Consider the following 22,305-nt stretch of genomic DNA (forward strand, 5'->3'; position numbering starts at 1 on the left):
TTACTGGCATCCCCTATGAGAGGATAAAAGGCAGAGACATTTTGAAGAGAGCAGAGAGATGCTTAGACAGGAACCAAGAGACAGAAATGCCCCAGGAGAAACAAGCAGAGAAACTAAGAGAGAAGCTGAAGAGATGCATTTTGCAGAGAAGCTAAGATGTGTAATCCAGAGTTTGTCCCTGGGAGAAGCAAGCAAGGACCCACAGGAGCTAAGACAGAAGCCCAGAGATATTTTGGAGAAAGCCACTGAAACCTGAAGCTAAACCTGGGAAAGACAACGATTCAGCAGAGCTAGCCATGTGCCTTCCATGTGACAGAGGAAATGTGGAAGCCATTGGCCTTTCCTCCGAGAAGGTGTCTACCTCTTGATGCCTTAATTTGGACATTTTAATGGCCTTAGAACTATAAATTTGTAACCTAATAAATCTCCATTGAAAAAGCCAACCCATTTCTGGTATACTGCACTTTGGCAGCTTTAGCAAACTGAAACAGTTTCTTCATCAAATGGTGCTGGGAAAACTGGCTCTCCATTTGAAAAGAAATAAAGGTGGAGCTTACCCTATGCCATATACAAAAATCAACTCAAAATGGATTGAAGACCTAAATATAAGACATAGAACTATAAAACTCCAAAAGGAAAAATAGGGAAGCATCTTCAGGACCTTGTGTTAGGCAATGGTTTCTTAGACTTTACACCCAAAGCACGAGCAACAAAAGAAAAAAAATAGATAAATGGGACTTCATCAACATTATAAACTTATGTGCCTCAAAGAAATTTATCATGAAAGTAAAACAACTTACTAAATGGGAGAAAATATTTGAAACCATATATCTAGTTAGGGTTTAATATCAAGAATATATAAAGAAATCCTACAACTCAACAACAAGGCAAACAATCCAATTTTAAAAATGGTTGAAAGACTTGAAATGACATTTCTCCAAAGGAGATATACAAATGGCCAAAAAGCACATGAAACACACTCAACATCATTAGCCATTAGGGAAATGCAAATCAAAACCACAATGACATACCAGTTCATACCCACAAGAATGGCAACTATCTAATAAATGGGAGATTCCAAGTGTTAGAGAGGATGTGGAGAAATAGGAACACATTCATTTTTGGTGAAAATGTAAAATGATGCAGCCACTGTGGGTGACAGTTTGGCAGTTCTTCAGAAAGCTAAGTATAGTATTACCATATGACCCGGCAATCCCATTTCTAGATATATACCCCCAAGGAATGGAAAGAAGGGACTCGAACAGATAATTGCACCCAATGCTCATGGCAGCCTTATTTACAATTGGCCAAAAGATGGAAGCAACCCAAGAATCCATGAATTGATGAATGGATAAAAAAATGTGGTTAATACACACAATGGAATATTATTCAGCTTTCAAAAGAAATGAAGTTCTAATACATGCAACATGGATGAAACTTGAAGACATCATGTTGAGTGAAATAAGCCAGATACAAAAGGATAAATATTGTGTGATCTCACTGATATGAAATAATCAGTATAAGCAAACTCATAGAGTCAAAATCTAGAATATAGATTTACAGGGGATGTGGTAGGCCTAGCGAATAGAGAGTTAAGGCTTTAAATGTGCACAGTTTCTATTTGGGATGATGGAAAAGTTTTGGTAATGGATGGTGGTGATCATAGCACAACATTGTGAATATAATTAACAGAACTGAAATGTATTTTGATTGTGGTTTAAAGGGGAATTTTAGGTTGTATTTATGTTACTAGAATAAACATTAAAGGAACAAAATCCATGGAACTGGACAACACAGTGAACCTAGCTTAAAACATGGACTAATTAATAGTACAATTATAAAAACGTACTTTCCTGAATTGTAACAAATGTGTCACACCAATACAAGGTGTTAATAATAGCGTGGTGTATGGGAATCCTGCATTTTATGCATGATTGTTCTGTAAACCTACAATTCTCTAATAAGAAGAATAGATGTGCATTGGTATTGTAAAATTCTTTCTCTTTTTTTGAAGCAGCTATTAAATCAATGGTGTGTCCTATCAGCAATGGCATATTAGAATTGAAGAAACTGGTTAATTACCAGAATTGATTTCTCATTTTGATGTAACAAACATCATTCATTGGCTCCTAGAAACACCTGTGTGAATCACATGCTTACTTGTGCATGCAAACAAGTATATGGAAGCTGCAGCAGGCCCTGCACGTATACACTTAGGCCCACCACCCATGCCCACCTTTGGAGGCCGACTGGCTGTGGGGTTGGGATGCCACGGGACTCTCAGAGAGCCCAGGGAAATGTACAATGTTCTAAATCCGTTGCTACCCCCTACTCCCTGCTTGAAAATGCCATGAGGAAATAGCTTTGGGCCCACTCTACTGCTGACTGTGCGGCTGATTGGTCTCAGTGAGGGGCTAAGACACTGTACCTGGCAGGAGGCAAGGCCTGACCAATGAGACTCAGGTGGCTACGCTGATGATTGCTACCTATCCAAAAGCACCCAAGAAGCTGAGGTGCTCCCTGTCTGGCTACCAGCCCTGGTTCTCTGGGGGCGCAGCCACTGCAGAGGAACCCCCACTGCTTATACTTCTGCTCCCACTTCTGGGCCTGGCTTGGTTATCTTCCCCTCTCTTCTCCTAAAAGAAAGGAAGGGCAGGGGAGATGAGGTCATCAAGGCTTGTACTGGAGAGAAGAGTGAAGATGATGGGTCACCATCAAGCCCCATGGCCAAGGCTGTGGAGAACATGAGCGTGTGGCCTGACCAGACAGCAGGACTGCAAGATTCCATGAACTTCCCATGGAGTCAGGAGCTGTGGGAACCCATACGCTGAAAGGGATGGGAAGTAACTCAAGTCACCAAACTGTGAACCTCCATGCTCCACATTGCCTTCATAGGGGGCTCACCCAGTGGATGAGAGCCCCCTCTTGTTTCCCTGAGGCCTCTAGGATTTTCAGGGACTCTGGTTATGTTGGAAAGAAGAAAGTCCTTCCCAGCACCAATCTACATGCATCTCGGCCAGGACACCACTCCAGCCTAAATTTGGTGGCCATGTCAATTTCTGGGACAGACCATTTGCCTCTGTCTGGCTCCCCTTTCAGGCTATGGGGTGGGGTTGGGGGAATGAGTGAGGAATAAGCTTTGACCACCATGCAGACCTGCTTCCTTCCTGACCAGGGTAGGAGTACAACTGGCTGAATGGACCCCGTCCTGCAGATGCTGGCAGAGTCCTGCTGGAGGATCGTCCCTACCCCCACTGCACAATGTCTGCAGAGACACCCCCCAGGAGATTGATGCAGCCGGCGTCTGATTTGCAATTTCACTTAATGCTATTAAGGGGGCAGTTTGGGCCATTTGCTGGAGAGGGCTGGAAAGATTCCAGAATCTTCAGCTAATGAATCCCAAGTATTAATCCCATTAGTTTCTTACTGTCTGCTGCTTCTGGCCAGGCCCCTCCCTCCACCCTTCTCCCCACCAATCTTCCTTTCCCTGGAGGAAGCTCCCTGATACCCAAGGCTGGTGATGAGTTCCTGTAAGCCAGGACAGGGTAGGCCTTGCTCACAAGGCTACTTTTATCAGAAATTAAGCAAGCAGCACGGGCATTCACTGGGGTGGGGTGATTGGTGCAATTGCTTCAAGAGAATCGTAGAGTCTCAGTTTAAAGAGGTCAAAGAAACATGGATTTCTCCCCTCTTTTCTCTACAACAGTAGTTAACAATCTTCATGGGACACATACACGAATCACCTGGAGATTGAGGGGTGGGTCTATTGTTGGGTCAAGATATATGCATCCCTAACAGACAAAGTTGTAATTCTTACACAGGTGGTCGGTCCATGAAACACAGCTTTAGAGACCCTGTTTGAGTGCAGCAATGATGCATGGTTTCTATTCTAAGATTGGACAGTTCTATCCTCTGAATCCATGAGAAGCAAGTCTAACCCTTATCTCATGTGACCACTCTTATATTTGTACCTAGGTCCCATGGACCTGTGTGACACAGGTGAAATACCAGTTGTAGAATCAGAAGAACGTGAGATTGCGTTACAGATCTGCCACTGACTAGCTGTGTGGTTTGGGGCATACCACATCTTGTGGGTGGTTGGGACCTCCACTGCTGGCTCTGATAGGTTCTGGGGCCTCCCAGTCTAGGAAGTATCCTTATTTCTAGCAGCAGAAGCAGCTCCGTGGTAGTCTGTATCCTGCACCAAATTCTGTGATTTGAGGCATACATAAATGAGTCTGTTTCCTCATTTGTGAAATGGATAAAATCATGTAATTGGAGACTTCCGCTTCTGGGAAGGTGGAGTAGATGTACTTTTCTCTATTATTCCTGCCAAGTACAACTAAAAACCCTGAACATTATATATAAAACAATCATAAATCTCTGAAAGCTAGAGAGAAGGCAGCCAGGCTAGGAGTCTTGAGATCTGAGGAAAAACACAGCTATGAGTTTCCTGGGTTTTCCTTTTGCTTCCTTGGCTGATTGGGTGCTGGAGAACCTGGCAACCCAGAATTGCCAATAGGTACAGACAACAACAACAATCCCAACAAAAGCCTACTGTCTCTAGCCAGTAGCCTAGCAAGACAGAAAGCCTTTAGACAATAACTCCTCTACTCCAACTAAGCTGCAGAAAAACTGTGACCCCAACTCTGCCCATGCAAGCAAAGGCTGAGTGGGGAACCTAGACTTCACCCTAGCAAGGCTGCAATGAGGTGCCGTAACACCCCTAGTGGGGTGGTGCCAGAGGAGTCCAAGTAGGGTGCCAGGATTTTCATCTCTCCTGGCTGGGAACAGGCCTCCCTCCTCCTCCACTGTGTCAGTGGAGACCTTTGGGGAGCTTGGACACCTATTGGAGAGTCAGGACTTTTACCATCTCCCAGGAGTAATGAGGATGCCTCATCCCTGTGCCAGAGGAGAAAATAAAGAGGCTAGAACTCACACCCCCACCCAGCAGTAACCTCCCTCCCTCGGGTGTCAGTGGAGCCAAGTGGGGAACCTGGACTTCTACCCCCATTACCTTGCTGGAGCAATGTCGTAAATAGCCAGTGAAAACAAATGGTTGAAATAAGATCGAGGGTCTCATAAAATAATGTGAAATGTCCAGGTTTCGATAAAAATTCATTCACTATACCAAAAACCAGGAAGTTCTCTAACTCAATGGGGGAAAAAAAATCAATCGATGCCAATGCCAAGATGACAGAGATGTTAGCATTATCTGACAAAAATTTTAAAGCAACTATGATAAAATGCTTCAATGAGCAATTTATTGAACATGCTTGAAGCAAACGAATAAAAGAAAGTTTCAGCAGAGAAATAAAGATATAAAGAACTAAATGGGATTTTTTTTTAACTGAAAAAGTCAATAACTAAAATTAAAAAGCTCAGTGGTTGGACTCTACAGCAGAATGTAGAGAACAGAGAAAAAGAATCAGTGAACTTGAAGACAGAACAAAATAAATTACCCAATCTAGTTGGACCTCCCCATCTGGGCTATTGCTGATTTTTCCAGCAAACATTGCTGGAAAATTTAGTGGGCCAAGCCCTCAATCCTGGGACTTTCCCTTGTGAGACTAGGTGCTGCAAGGGAGAGGCACAGCCCACTTAAAATTGTGCCTAGGAGTCCCCCCCCCCCCCCCAGAGAGCCTCTTTGTTGCTTAGATGTGGCCTCTCTCTCTAAGCCCAATCGGCAGGTGAATTCACTACCCTCCCCACTATGTGGGACATGACACCCAGGAGTGCAAATCCCCCTGGCAACACAGGAAATGACTCCTGGAGATGAGCCTGGACCCAGCACTGTGGGACTGAGAGGATCTTCTTGACCAAAAGGGGGAGGAGAGATGAAACAAAATAAGGTTCCAGTGGCTGAGAGATTTCAAATGGAGTTGAGAGGTCACTCTAGAGGGTATTCTAATGCGCTATATATAGATATCACCTTTTAGTCTTTAGTATGTTGGAATGGCTAGAGGGAAATACCTGAAGCTGTGAAACTGCAACCCAGTGACCTTGATTCTTGAAGATGATTGTATAACTATGTAGCTTGCACAGTGTGTCTGTGTGATTGTGAAAACCTTGTGGCTTGCACTCCCTTTATCCAGTGTATGGACAGATGAGTGGAAAAATGGGAACAAAAATTAGATGAGGAATAGGGTGGGGTGGAGGAACTGGAAAGGTTTAGGTGTTCTTTTTGCTTTTATTTTTATTTTGGAGTAAGGAAAAGTTTCAAAAATTGATTCTGGTGATGAACACACAACTGTATGATGGTGCTGTGAATAACTGATTGTATACTGTGGATGACTGTAGGGTATGCAAATATATCTCAAACTGTATTTTTAAAAAAACTAAATGAACAATGGGGGGAGGAGGGGAATGGGTGTTTTGGATGTTGTTTTTTATTTTAATTTTTATTTTATTTTTTGAGTAATGAAAATGTTCAAAGTTTGTGGTGATGCAAGTACAACTACATGATGATACTATGAACAACTGATTGTATACTTTGAATGATTATATGTTATGTTTTTATATCTCAATAAAATTGCATAAAAAATTACCCAATCTAAACAACTGAGAAAAAATAGACTGAAAAAATACATAATCCACCATATTAATATGCTGGAGAAAGGAAATCACATGATCATATCAATTGATGCAGAAAAGGCATTTGACAAAAGTCAACACCCATTCATTACATATATATTTAAACTCTCAGAAAAATAGGAATACAGGGAGAACTTCCTTAACTTGATAGAGAAAACCTACAAAAAATCTACAGCTATATATACCATGACCAAAGGGGATTTGTCTCAGGAAATCAAGTACGGTTCATCATAAGAAAAATAAATGAATGTAACACACTAAATTAATAGAATGAAGGAAAAGAAAAACCACATAGGATCACCTCAATTGATTCAAAAAGACATTTGATAAAATTCAGCAAACTTTCTTGATTAAAAAAACACCCAGCAACTAGAGATAGAAGGGAAATTCCTCAAACTGACAAAGGGCATATATGAAAACTCATAGCTGACATCATGCTTGTGCCAGTTTGAATGTATTATGTCCCCCGAAACGCCATTATCTTTGATGAAGTCTTGTGTGGGCAGGAAACGTATTGGTGTTGTTTGGGTTGGAGACTTTTGATTGGATGTTTCCATGGAGACACGATCACTCAACTGTGAACAAGATCTTTCATTGGATTATTTCCATGGAAATGTGGCCCTGCCCATTCAGCATGGTCCTTGATTGGTTTACTAGAGCACTACATAAGCTCAGACAGAAGGAGGAACTGTTGTACAACCAAGAGGGACACTTTGAAGAATGCACAGGTGCTGAAAGAGGAGCTGCAGCTTACAGAGACATTTTGGAGATTGTCTTTTGCTCCTGAGAAGCTAAGAGAGAACAAATGCCCCAAGAGCAACTAAGAGCGACATTTTTGAGGAGCTGAAGCCTAGGGAGGAACGTCCTGGGAGAAAGCCATTGTGAAACCAGAACTCCGGAGCAGATGCCAGCCACATGCCTTCCCAGCTAACAGAGATTTTCCAGACACCATTGGCCATCCTCCAGTGAAGCTACCCAATTGTTGATGTGTTACCTTGGACACTTCATTGCCTTAAGATTGTAACTATGTAACCAAATAACCCCCCTTTTATAAAAGCCAATCCATTTCTGGTGTTTTGCATTCTGGCAGGATTAGCAAACTGGAACAGTACTCAATGGTGAAAGACTGAATACTTTCCCCATACGATCAGGTACAAGACTAGGATGCCCACATTCATCATTGCCATTCAACATTGAACTGAAATTTCTAGCCAGAGGAATTAGGCAAGAAAAGGAAATGAAAAGTACCCACATTGGAAAAGAAGAGTTAAACTATCCCCATTTACAGATGACATGATCCTATATAGGGAAAATATCAAGTAATCTATAAAAAACTTTCTAGAGCTAATAAACCAATTCAGCAAAGTGGCAAGGTGCAAGATCAACATGCAAAAACAGTGTTTATGTATACCAGCAATGATCAATTCAAAAAGGAAATCAAGAAAACAATTCTATTCACAATAGCAACTAAGATAATAAAATATCCAGGAATAAATTTAACCAGTGATGTGAAATACCTGTACACTTAAAACTACAAAACATTGCTGAAAGAAATTAATGAAGACCTAAATAAATGGAAAGACATCCTGTGGATTGGAAGATGCCAATACTACCCCAAATCATTTACATATTCAATAAAATCCTTATCAAAATTCCAACAGCCTTCTTTGCAGAAATGGAAAGGCCAATAATCAAGTTTATATGGGAAGGGCAAGGGGCCCTGATTAGTCAATACCATCTTGAAAGAGAAGAACCAAAATGGAGATGACTCGTACTTCTCAATATCAAAACTCAAAACTTATTACAAATCTACAGTAATCAAAACAGTGTGGTACTGGCACAAGAACAAACATATAGGCCAGTGAAATGAATTGAGAGTTTAGTTCTCATCCCCATCTTTGGCCTATTGATTTTGGACAAGGGTGCCAAGGCTATTCAAGTTGAAAAATTAGCCTCTTCAACATATGGCATTGGGAAAACTGGATTTCCACATGGGAAAGAATGAAGTAGACCCTACCACACACCATACACAAAACTCAACTCAAAATGGATCAATGACCTAAATGTAAGGCCTAAAACTATAAAACTCTTAGAGGAAAGCATAGGAAAACATCTATAGGACATTGCATTAGGCAACGGATTCTTAGCCTTTACACTAAAAGCATATTCAGCAGAAGGAAAAGTAGATAAATTGGATTTCATTAAAATTAAAAACATTTGTGTATATAAAATCATTCTCAATAAAGCAAAAAGAAAAACAACAGAATGGGAGAAGATATTTGGAAAACATATATCTGTAATATTCAGAAGATATAAAGAACTCCTTCAACTCAACAACAAAAAGACAAACAAGCCAGTTTTAAAAAGGGCAAAGGCAAATTGAAAGGTGGGGTTGCTGCCCTCCCCCCTACATGGGATCAGACACCCAGGGGAGTGACTCTCCCTGGCAACGTGGAATATGACTCCCGGGGAGGAATGTAGACCCGGCATTGTGGGATGGAGAACATCTTCTTGACCAAAAGGGGGATGTGAAAGGAAATGAAATAAGCTTCAGTGGCAGAGAGATTCCAAAAGGAGCCAAGAGGTCACTCTGGTGGGCACTCTAACGCACAATTTAGACAACCCTTTTTGGGTTCTGATGAATTGGGGTAGCTGGTGGTGGATACCTGAAACTATCAAACTACAACCCAGAACCCATGAATCTTGGAGACAATTGTATGAAAATGTAGCTTATGAGGGGTGACAATGGGATTGGGAAAGCCATAAGGACCACACTCCCCTTTGTCTAGTTTATGGATGGATGAGTAGAAAAATAGGGGAAGGAAACAGACAAAGGCACCCAGTGTTCTTTTTTACTTTAATTGCTCTTTTTCACTTTAATTATTATTCTTGTTATTTTTGTGTGTGTGCTAATGAAGGTGTCAGGGATTGGTTTAGGTGATGAATGTACAACTATGTAATGGTACTGTGAAAAATCAAATGTACGATTTGTTTTGTATGACTGCATGGTATGTGAATATGTTTCAATAAAATGAAGATTTAAAAATAAATAAATAAATTAAAAAAAAATAAAAAGGGCAAAGGACTTGCATAGACATTTCTCCAAAGAAGATATACAAATGGTCAATAAGCACATGCAAAAAAATTCAAATCATTAGTCATTAGGGAAATTCAAATCAAAACCACAAGATACTACTTCACACCCACTAGGATGGCTTAGGATGGCTATCATTGAAAACAACAGAAAATAAGAAATATTGGTAAGGATGCAGAGAAATAGGAATCCTTGTACATTGTTGGTAGGAATGTAAAACAGTGAAGCTACTGTGGAAACAGGTGGATGGTTCCACAACAAGTTAAACATAGAATTTCCGTATGACCCAGCAATTCTACTTCTGGATATTGTCCAAAAGAATTGAAAGCAGGGATTCAACAGGTATTTGTATACCAACGTTCATTGCAAAATTATTAGCAATAGCCAAAAAGTGGAACCAACCCAGTGTCCATCAACAGATGAATGGGCAGACAAAATATGGTGTATACACACAATGGAATATTTTTCAGCCATAAAAAGGAATGAAGTGCTGATACATGCTGAGATGGATGAACCTTGAAGACATCATATGGAACGAGATAAGCCAGATACAAAAGGACAAATATGATTCTCCTATATTAAATACTAAGAATATGCAACTTCTGAGAGACAGAAAGTGCATTACAGGTTACCAGGGGCCAGGGAAAAGGGATGAGCAGTGACGGGGAAGATATAATTTGTAGTAAATACAATAAAGAAGGTGAAGGGATGGAGGGATATAGGACCAGGGTATGTGTACACTATTGAAGATAAATTAGTATGATTGTTATAGATTTAGGATGTTAATTTTAATCCCATGGCAATCACAAACAAAATACATGAAAAATATATTCAGAGGAAAATGAGAAGGGACTCAAAATGATACAATACAAAAAAGCAAATAAATATGAAAGTAGGCCTTAACAGAAGAATTGGGAGTCAAAAAGATATGACTTACAAGACAAAATAACAAAATGGCAGAAGAAAGTATTGCGTTATCAGCAGTTATTTTAAATATAAATGGGTAACTCTCCAGTCAAAAGGCACATATTGGCAGAATGAATTAAGAAAACATGACCCAAATATATGCTGCTATGAGAGACTCACCTTAAATTCAAAGACATAAGTAGTTGAAAGAGAAAGGATGGACTGGGGGAAAAAGTGGAAATATTAAACTTCCCCACCTGGGGAATTAATGATATTCTCACAAGCATTGGGGGCTACCAATTTAGAAGGCCAAGCTCTCAATCTTGGGGCTTACACTTACAAAGTTTGTTATTGCAAAGGAGAGTCTAAACCTACCTAATAATTGTGCCTACGAGTCACCCCCAGAGAACCTCTTTTGTTACTCGGATGTGGCCTCTCTCTCTAAGCCAACTCTGCAGGTAAACTCATTGCCCTCCCCCTTATGTGGGACCTGACTCCAGGGATGTAAATCTCCCTGGCAAAGTGGGACATGACTTGTGGGGATGAGCTTGGCCCTGGCATCATGGGATTGAAAAAGCCTTCTTGGACCAAAAGGGGGATGAGAAATGAAACAAAATAAAGTTTCAGTGGCTAACAGATCTCAAATAGAGTCAAGAGGTCATGCTGGAGTTTTTCTTATGCATTATACAGATATCCATTTTTAGTTTTTAGTGCATTGGAATAGCTAGAAGGAAATACCTGAAACTGTTGAACTGTAACCCAATGGCCTTTATTCTTGAAGAAAATTATATAACTAAATAGTTTACACTGTGTGACCATGTGATTATGAAGACTTTGTGGCTCCCTCTCCCTTTATACAGTGTATGGACAGATGAATAGAAAAATGAGGACAAAAAGTAAATAAATAATAGGGGTGGATTGGGGGTATGGGATGTTTTGGGTGTTCTTTTTTACTTTAACCTTTTTTCTTATTCTTTTTGTGTGTGGTAATGAAAATGTTCAAAAGTTGATTGTGGTGATGAATGCACAACTATATAATGGAACTGTGAATAACTGATTATTCACCATGGATGACTGTGTGGTGTCTGAATATATGTCAATAAAATTGAATTAAAGAAAAAAGAAAGAATAAGGATGGGAAAAGATATACCATGCAAGTAGTAAACCAAAGAGAGCTGGAGCAGCCATGCTAATATCAGGTAAACTAGACTTTAAGTCAAAAACAGTTACAAGGGACAGAGAAGGTCATTATATACTAGTATAGGGGTCAATTCAACAAGAAGACATAACAATTGTAAATATATGTGCACCTAACAGCAGAGCCCCAAAATATATAAAGCAAATACAGACAGATTTGCAGGGAGAAATTGATGGGGCTACATTAACAATAAGAGATTTCAATACATTGCTTTTGAAAATGAATAGACTATCTAGACAGAATATCAATAAGGAAATGGAAGACTTGAATGTTATGCTAAACTAGCTAGACCTAAGATAGGTATAGAACACATCACGAAACAACAGCACAATACACATTCTTCTCTAGAGCACATGGGTCATTCTCCAGGATAGATCATATTTTAGGTCACAAAACAAGTCTCAATAAATTCAAAAGTATTGAAATTATACAATGTATATCCTCTGACCACAATGGAATGAAACCAGAAATCAACAACAGAAGGAGAAATGGAAAATTCACAAATATGTAGAAATTAAACAACATACTCTTAAACAACCACTGGGTCAAAGAAGAAATCACAAGGAAAATTAGGAAATATCTGGAAGTGAATAAATTACAATCAACAAACCTTTACCCAGACTGACAAAGAAAAAGAGAGGGCCCAAATAAATCAGAAATGAAAAGAGGAAATTACTACCAATCCCACAGGAATAAAAAGGACTATAAAAGGATACAATAAACAACTGTAGGCCAACAAGTTAGACAACCTAGATGAAATGGACAAATTCCTAGAAACACTCAAACTACCTACTCTGACTCAAGAAGAAATAGAAGCTATTAACAAACCAATTACTAGTAAAGAGACTGAATCAGTCTGCAAAAATCTCCCAACCAAGAAAAGCCCCGGACCATGTGGCTTCTCAGGGAAATTTTACCGAACATTCCAAGAAGAATTAAGACCAATCCTGTTTAAACTCTTCCCAAAAAATTGAAGAGGAGGGAACACTTTCTAACTCATTCTATGAGGTCATCACAATTCTGATAAAGCCTGATAAAGATGCCACAGGAAAAGAAAATTACAGACAATATCCCTTTTGAATATAGATGCAAAAATCCTCAACAAAATACTAGTAAACTTAATTGAAAGAACACAAAAGATTTATATGCCATAATCAAATGGGATTTATTCCAGGTATGCAAGAATGTTTCAACATAAGAAAATTTATTAATGTAACTCACTACATTAGCAGAATGAAGGAAAAAAACCAGATGATCATTCCAATTGATGCAGCAAAGGCATTTGACAAAACCCAGCACCCTTCTTGATAAAAACACTTAGAAAACTAGTAATAGAAAGAAACTTCCTCAACAAGCTAAAGGGCATATATGAAAAGCCCACAGCTAACATCCTACTTAATGACATGAAAGTTTCCCCTGTAAGATCAGGAACAAGACAAGAATGTCCATTGTCACCTGTTATTCAACAGTGCACTGGAAGTCCTAGCCAGAGGAATTAGGCAAGAAAAAGAAATAAAAGACATCCAAATTGGAAAAGAAGAAGTGAAACTTTCCCTATTTGCAGATGACATGATCCTATACACAGAAAAACCTGAAAAATCTACAACAAAGCTCTCAGACCTAGTAAACAAATTCAGCAAAGCAGCAGGATACAATATCAACACTCAAAAATCAGTAGTATTTCTATACACAAGCAATGAACAATCTAAAGAAGAAATCATAAAAAATTCAATTTAAAATAGCAAATAAAAGAATCTATTATCTAGGAATAAATCTAACTGAGGACACAAAAGACTTGTATACAGAAAACTACAAATCATTGCTGTAAGAAATCAAGGAAGACCTAAATAAATGGAAAGACATACTGTGTTCAGGATTGAAAGACTAAATATTGTCAAGATGTCATTTCTACCCAAAGCGATTTACAGATTCAATCCAATCCCAATCAAAATTCCAACGGCCTTCTTTGCAAAAGTGGTAAAGCTGATTTTCAAATTTATATGGAAAAGTAAGGGACCTGAATAGCCAAAGACATCTTGAAAATAAAGAATGAAATTGAGGACTCACACTTCCTGATCTTAAAACTTATTTTAAAGCCACGGTAATCAAAACAGCATGGTATAGGCACAAGGACAGACATATAGGCCAGTGGGATCAATCTGAGAGTTCAGAAATCAATCCTCATGTTCATGGCCAACTGATTTTTGACAAGTGTGCTGAGACCACTTGTTCTAGTTTGCTAATGCTGCCAGAATGCAAAACACAAGAAATGGATTGGCTTTTATAAAAGGGGGTTTATTTGGTTACACAGTTACAGTCTGAAGGCCATAAAGTGTCCAAGGTAATGCATCAACAATAGGGTACCTTCACTGGAAGATGGCCATCGGCATCTGGAAAACCTCTGTTAGCTGGGAAGGCACGTGGCTGGTATCTGCTCCAAGTTCTGGTTTCAAAACGGCTTCAGCTCCTCAAAAATGTCACTCTTAGTTGCTCTTGGGACATTTGTCCTCTCTTAGCTTCTCTGGAGCAAAAGTCTGCTTTCAACGGCCATCTCCAAAATGTCTCTGTAAGCTGAAGCTACTCTCTCAGTTCCAGTGTGTTCTTCAAAGTGTCCCTTTTGGCTGTAGCTCCTCTTCAAAATGTCACTCTCAGCTGCACTGAGATCCTTCTGTTTGTCAGTTCATTTATATGACTCCTGTGATTTAATTTAGACCCACCCAGAATGGGTGGGGTGACACCTTCATGGAAACTATCCAATAAGAGTCATCACCTACAGCTGGGTGGGATGCATCTCCACAGAAACATTCAAAGAATTACAATCTAATCAACACCGACATGCCTGCCCACACAAGACTACATCAAAGATAATGGTGTTTTGGGGGACATAATACATTCAAACCAGCACACCACTCAGTTGGGAAAACATAGACTCTTTAACTGATGGTGCTGGGAAAACTGGATGCCCATAGGTAAAAAAGAATAAAGGTGAACTCCTATTTCACACCATATACAAAAATCAACTCAGAATGGATCAAAGACCTAAATATAAGAACCAGAGCTATAAAAGTCCTAGAAGGAAACATAAGGCAGCATCTTCATGACCTTGTGTTAGGCAATGGTTCCTTAGACTTTACAAAGCACAAGAAATGAAAGAAAAAATGGATAAGTAGGACCTCATCAAAATTAAAACTTTTGTGCTTAAAAGGACTTTATTTTGAAAGTAAAAAGACAACCTACACAATTGGAGAAAATATTTGGAAGCCACATATCCAATAAGGGTTTAATAACCAGAATATAAAAAGAAATACTACAACTCACAAACAACACAATTAAAATAGGCAAAGGACTTGAATAGACATTTCTCCAAAAAGATATGCAAATAGAAAAAAAGCACAAGAAAAGATGCTTAACATCATTAGGTATTAGGAAAATACAAATTAATACCACAAGGAGATACCATTTCACACCCACTAGAATGGCTATTATTAAAAAAAAAAAGAAAAGAAAGTCACAAGTGCTGGAGAGGATGGGGAATAATAGGAATGATTGCTCATTGTTGGTGAGAATGTAAAATAGTGCAGCCGCTAGGGAAACCAGTTTGGCGGTTCCTCAGAAAGTTAAGTATAGAATTATCCTATCACCCAGCAATTCCACTCCTAGGAATCTACTCAAGAAAAATGAAAACATATGCCCTCACAAAAACTTAAACAGAAATGTTTATTTATAGCATTTGTGGTAGTTTGGGGCTGTTATGTACCCCAGAAAAGGCCATGCTCTTTTAATTCATTCCTGCGGGTGCAGACCTCTTGTAGGTGGGACCTTTTGGTTAGACTATTTCAATCAAGATGTGACCCAGCCCATTCAAGATGGGTTTTAATCCTTTTTCTGGAGTCCTTTTGTGTGTGTGTGGGGGGGGGGGGGGGGATTAAAAGACAGCAAAAGCCCAGAGAGAGCTTACAGAGAAAAAGCCCCTGGAGGAGCTGAGAGGGGAAGTCACTGAAGCCAGAAGATGAAAGCAACGAAACCTGGGAGAGAAGGACCAGCAGATCCCAGCCACGTGCCTTCCCATGTGTCAGTGATGTCCCACATGCTGGTGGCCTTTCTTCAGAGATGGTATCTTCCTCTTGATGCCTTAATTTGGGCATTTTCATGGACTTTGAACTGTAAATTTGTAAGCTAATAAATCCCCAGTTGAAAAGCCAACTCATTACTGGTATATTGCATTCTGGCAGACTTAGCAAACTGAAATAGCAGTATTGTTCAAAATAACTAAAAAGTGGAAACCACCTAAATGTTCATCAACTGATGAATGGACAAATAAAATGTGATATATCCACACAATGTAATACTATTCAGCAATAAGAAAGAATGCATACTGATCCATGCTACAACATGGATGAACCTTGAAAACATTATGCTAAGTGAAAGAAGCTGGTCACAAAAGACCGAGTATTATATGATTTTATTTATGTGAAATGTCCAGAATTGGCAAATCCAGAGAGACATAAAGTAGAATAGTGATTTCCTGAGGATGGAATTGGGGAGGGTGTAGGAAGTGAGGGGTAGTGAATGACTGCTAATGTGTAATGGCTTTCTTTTGGGGGAGGTATTGAAATTTTCTAAAATTAGATTGTGGTCATGCCTTACAACTCTGTGAATATATTAAAAACCACTGAACTGTACACTTTAAAAAGGCAGATTTTACAGTATGTGAAAAATATCTCAATCAAGCTGTAAAAAAGAATACATAAAGCCATTTCCAGATACGCACGGTTTTAAAAACTAACCTCCCTATTATCTTTTTAAAAGAAGCTACTTGAAGATAATAGGACAATAGGAGTGAATAAACCAATAAAGAAAAAAACATGAAAGCCAGAAAACAGAAGACAACACAATAGAGAGGAAAAGTTAATTCCCAGATAACGGATGAAAGGAAGCTCCCAGTGACCGTTTTACAGCAAGCCTAGAGAGCTAGAAGTTAGATGGAGCAGAAGAACAGAGAGCATTAGGAGGGGAAAGTCCAAGGGAAAACAAAGAAAGAAACAGGTAAATTGCTTGATATGTTTGCACATACCAAGTGACTTTTATTGTTCTGCCAGGGAGCTCAAGAATGAATCTGTGAAAGTACACAGAAACCTAGACAACCAACCAAACAACAACAAAAAAAATGTGGCAATTATTAACTCCATGTGATGCATAAAGTAGTCCAAAATAGTGAAATAATTTTATTGAATCCTCTAGCTCAGTAGTGGATTACATTTTCATGATCATATCATAAACACTGAATATGATTTCACTCACAAAGAGACAATACAATATTGGGAGGATGGGGAGAAGGGATTGTGGGAATGTTTGGGGTGGTGGCAATGGGGGAAAGGGTGGCATAAGAGAACAAAATCCTCATCTTCCATAATAAGAACCAAAAAACTTAAACTGGAAAAACAAAAAGTAGCAGGAGAAAAGTCAGGAAACAAAAGAAACAGTGAAAAGAATTGAAAGCAGTGGTTTCTGGGGAGCAAAAATTCAGAAAGGAGAGATACAACAGATGATCATTATTATTTTTTAAAATAGACCTATGGGTACTATTTAATTAGGAAAAAAATTCTATAACCATGTATTGGTTTGATTTTAAAAAAAGAAGACGACAAAGAAGAAATAGATTTAAAAATAAGGTAGATGGCTGTACTAGAGCTTCCTCAAAGAAACCAGTCTTTCCAGAGGAGGTCCTCAGCCGCAGTGCCCCAGCCTGCTCTCCATTTACTTCAGCCCGCATCAGCCTCCCTCCTCAGTAATTTTCTTGGCCCCCTAACCACCTGCTCCTGTCCACCTCGGGATGGTGCGCTGCACCTTCTCCACCAGATCCCCTCACAGTCGGCCAGGTCCATTCCCTGCCTCTCTTGACCCTCCCTTCTGTTTTAGAATCCCAGACATGAGCCTCGGCCAACTTGACTCGGAATCTGTCAGCCCCAGCCAATTAGTCGGCTCCAATCTGCTTTTCTTGGCTGCTCCACTAGCCTGGTAAGTGTTCTGCCTGCTCGCCAGACGCAGCTATCAGCCCCGCCTCTTCTCAGTGGGCAGCACGAAGCTCAATTGTCTGGGGGCGGGCTGGCAAGACGGACTCATGTCCCCTCCTGAGATCCGGACACTGCATCTACTAATGAAGCCACCGACCACATGGGCTCATCAGCCACCGGGTCACTCCCCTGACTCCTGCAGAGTCCACTGAACTTATGGGTCTCTCTCAAGCTGTAAAGTCAAGTCTCCCCATTCCCGGACTCATAATTGATTGTTTTAGCCTAAATGTGCTATATTTGCCTAAACAATATTTTATTTTGCTGTTTTAACTCATGTGGAGCAAGGGGCAAGAATAAACACCTCAGATGACACGATAGAGACTCAAAGCAGAAGTTCTCAGGCTCACGGCTGGCAGGATGGACATGGGCCTCCCCGACTCTTGCCATCCCACGGAGTGCCGTGTGTGTGCTTGTGCACTCCAGGAAAGGGACCCTGGTGCCCCGGTGCCTTGACTTTTAGCGATGCAAGTGGGAGGGGATCGACTCACCTTCCTGGCTTGATCCTGAGCTTTGCAATCTGTTTACAACCTTGTGGCAGCAGAAAGAGCCTGTTCCCCAAGGCAGGTTATGTGAGGAGTTTGCATATCAGCTTTGGCTCCAGCCTGAGGCCTTGCAGCCCTCCTATTGATCCAGCATTTTGCTAGGCTACCACAGGGAGAGCCTCCTGGGTCATCCGGCAGACCATCTGGTTTGCCTCTCCTGTCTTTAGATATCTGATTTTGTCGATCTTTGTATTATCTTTTCTTCTAAGCTTTGTGTCATTTAGTCTTTATCCAAGCCGCTGTTAAAATATTGAAAAAGTCAAGGCCAATGAAAAAGCCCGGTGGTATGTCACTATGGACTTCCCTTTGGGATGACAATAATCAAAGCTCTTTCTGGCTATTTAAACAACAACGTCTCCATCTAATATACTCACATCCAACTTATTCCTTTAGCTAGTCCACAAAGACAGTTATGGGAGACTTTGTCCAATTCCTGCTAAAATCAAGAAACCCTATGTTCATCAGGTCCTAACTGTAAATCTAGGAAATGGCAGGTGGGGGGCGGCCCCAGAGGCAGGAAGTGAGCAAGGGGCTCAGGCAGCCACATCGGGCCATATGGAGATGGGACTTTTACAGAGGATGTATCAAGAAGGAGAAGATAGCATAGCTGTGAGGAGAGCCCAGATCATCCTATTAGAGTAAATGTGTTTATCAAATCTTTCCCTGTGGTAGAAGAGAGAATCCCCCAGCTAGTATGAAGGCCTTGACACCTAAAGGCAGAGAGCACTGGAAGTGGGGAGGGTGCAGAGAACTGGAGACAAGGGCCCCTCCCCTCACCCACTCCTTTCTCTCCATCGCAGCCCTCCACCCTCATCCCCACAGCACCTGATCTCCTCTCATGAAAGAAGGTGTTAGAATTGTGTTGTACGTTACTTTTTCAGGAGTATGAATTATTTTTAGGCCATAGGGAGAGGACAATGCTTAACCCATACAACCATTCCCCATGCCAGGCTTCAGCAAGAAAAGCATTTGTGGACACTTCAAACTAGACCACAAGGTGACACATCGCTCCACTTTCAATTCAACTCCTCTCTGAGACCTTTCCTGCACCCTCCCTTGGGTCCCCTGAATACATTGTCATTGCCCTTATCACGGTGGATTTATGGATATTTGTTTACAGGTCTCTCACATCCACTGGATTGTCAGCAACTTGATTGAGTGCAGGCACTGTGCTATTCATCTTCACATCCCCAGGGCCTGGCGTGCACCTGGCATAGCATACCTGTTTGCACAGTGAAGCCTGGCTGGGGGCTAGATACGGCTAGGGTGGCCCCATTCCAACTGCCCCTCCCTCCTTCTCTACCCAACCCATGTCAGTAAACTCAGAGCTGTGTACACAGTAAGTGTCCCAAAAATGTTTGCTGACAAACAAAAGAAAAATATCTACTTGCATATAAGGAAGGTCCAAGGACAGCCCTTACAGAGAACTCTGCCTGCATTGCTCATCCCCATCCCTGCCCTCAACCAGTCAAGTCCAAGGAAAGAGCCCTGTGGCACATCACTCTGGACTTCCCCTCAAGATGATAATAATCAGTGAGGGTCAGATGGGGCTTCCTTCAGCCCAGAAAATAAAGAGCAGCTTTTGCAAGGTGTGGAAGGCTTCCTGTCCTCTTTCCACTCACCAGGAGTCTGACATTTGGGACATGAAATTGGGCATCTATGACAAGCCCAGGCCTTGGGGATAGAGCAATGAACAAATAGGTAAAGTTCCTGCCTTCATGAAGCTTACACCTTTCTGTGGGGAGGCAGGAGACACAAACGAATAAACACATAGCATGCCAGATGGTGGTGAGAGTAAAGAAAATAGAGCCGAGTGAAGGGATAGAGAGTGCTGGGGCTAGAGGAGCTGTTTTATAAAGAGTGATCAAAGAAGACCCCAATGATAGGTGTCCCTGAGCAGAGCGTGAACTCAGTTATTCATCCATGTGGAAGCTGACATATCTGCCCTCTCCGAGCTCATCTCCTGCCCTCACTCTGCTCCAGCCACACTAGCCCCTGACCTTTGGCTCTCAGAACCTCCTCTGGCTCTGTCCAAGTCTCTGGCCATGCCCACCTTCTCCTGTGCCTCCAACATGCCAAGCCCCCTCCGCCCTTGCTCCAGCTGTTTCCACTGCCCGCAGTACTCTTCTCCCAGGAGGTGGCTACTCCTTTACCTCGTTCAAGTTTTTGCTTAGTTGTCACCTTCTCAATGAAGTCTGCTCTGACCATCTAGTTTAAAACTGCAACACTCTCCATTTCCGTCCTCCTTACCCTGCTCTGTATTTTTCCCTATAACACTTATCACCTTCTAATATACTACATAATTTACTTGTTTATTATGTTTATTGTTTATTGCCTTTCTCCCATCACTAGATTGCAAGCTCGATGAGTGTGGGGGTTCCCTAAGATACCCCCAGTGTCTGGAATAAAGGCTTGGCACAGGGTGGGCATTTGAGAAGTATTTCAAACATTCACTCGTTCACTCAGGGCTGAAATGCCTGCTCTCTAGCAGGCACTGTGCTTTAGAGGGCAAGAAGAACTTTTATAATGGGGGTGGGGGGACTGTATCCTTACTTCCTTGTGAGCTGTTTTGGTCTAAAGCTGGTGGGAAGGGGAGTTACTGTGTCTGGCTTGGGATTCTCTCTAGGCTCTACTTCCCAGCCATCTTGTCCCTCTGCCCTCTTTTTCTCCAAAGAGCACAGGGCCCTGGGCCTTTCTTTCTCAGATCAGGGACTTGAAGTGGGACCAAGAGAGGGTGGGCATGGCCAGAGACGTGGGCCACAGCCAGAGGAGGGCTGGGAGCCAGGAGCCAGGGGCTGGGCGAGGGTAGATTGCAATGGAGGTGGGAAGGAAAAGAGCTTCCTGCAGAGGCCGAGGGAGGAGAAACCCAAGTCCTTATCGACTCCCCCAGGGGATTCTGCACTGAGCCTTGCAATGCCATTCCATTTGCAACTCTACAAGGCTCCTGGTGCTCTCAGTGGTGCTCTAGGAGAATTAACTGCCTGAATGCCTAATGACAGTTACCAGGAGCAGAGACAAGGAGCTGCGCGCGCGCGCGCGTGTGTGTGTGTGTGTGTGTGTTTGTGTATGTGTGCGTGCACACACTCGTGTGTTGGAGGGAATGGAAGATGTCTTTTCTTTCTTTGGAATTATTTGTGACTGTACTGCAGATTTCCATTTTCAGAGTCTCCCAATCTCCTAGGAGCTTTATCCAAAGCAGGCCCTTTTCAGATGCCTTCTCCTCAAGCTTAGCACCAATGCCTGCACATGATCAGGATGACTTTGCCGTCTGTGAGCCGCTGCAGAATGACTCAGTCACTCTCTCCAAAGGCTCTGGTCACCCTATTGCCACAAGTGTTCCTTGGAGCTGGTCAGAGTTAAGTCCAGAGCAGTAATTTCTTCCTTGCTTCCTCCACTTCTGAGCTATGAAATTATCCATTGAGCAAATCGGTAATTCATCAGATTATCCACATTTAGCCTAAATTAGATCTCATTTCCTCAGGCTAGACTTTGAAATCTTGCTTCACTTGGCTCCACCACCCAGCCAGCCTTCTGAGAGTCCAGCCAGCTCACCCTGGCACAGGTTCCCTTCTCCCCACCACATAGTCTCGACCCTGCCAACCCCTCCACCAGCTCCCAAGTATTATCCCAGGCTGATTACCCCGTCCTTAAGACCCAGCCTTCTCTCTTCATTGTAGTCCCATTTCAAAACTGGACTTTGCCATGAGCTTCACCTACAAGTTTCCCTGGATTTCTGAAGTGGACATGGGTCTCTCCTTCAGTATCTTACAATTAGAAGCACACAACTTTTCATTTAATTGTTCTCAATTTGTTTCATATTTGCAAATGCTGTCTCCACATAGAGTTGGTAAGCAACACAAGGGCAAGACACTGTGATAGATTCCTTATAAGCCCTCA

General features: G+C 41.4%; 1 protein-coding gene across 1 annotated transcript in view; it reads left to right on the forward strand.

Annotated features, from left to right (window-relative positions):
- LOC119511636 (non-histone chromosomal protein HMG-17-like) overlaps positions 1-22,305 on the forward strand; it is a 34,267-nt gene that overhangs the window by 9,322 nt on the left and 2,640 nt on the right. The gene's annotated exons all lie outside the window — the stretch shown is intronic.

Source organism: Choloepus didactylus, chromosome 2, assembly GCF_015220235.1.
Source record: "Choloepus didactylus isolate mChoDid1 chromosome 2, mChoDid1.pri, whole genome shotgun sequence".
NCBI classification, from domain to species: Eukaryota; Metazoa; Chordata; class Mammalia; order Pilosa; family Megalonychidae; genus Choloepus; species Choloepus didactylus.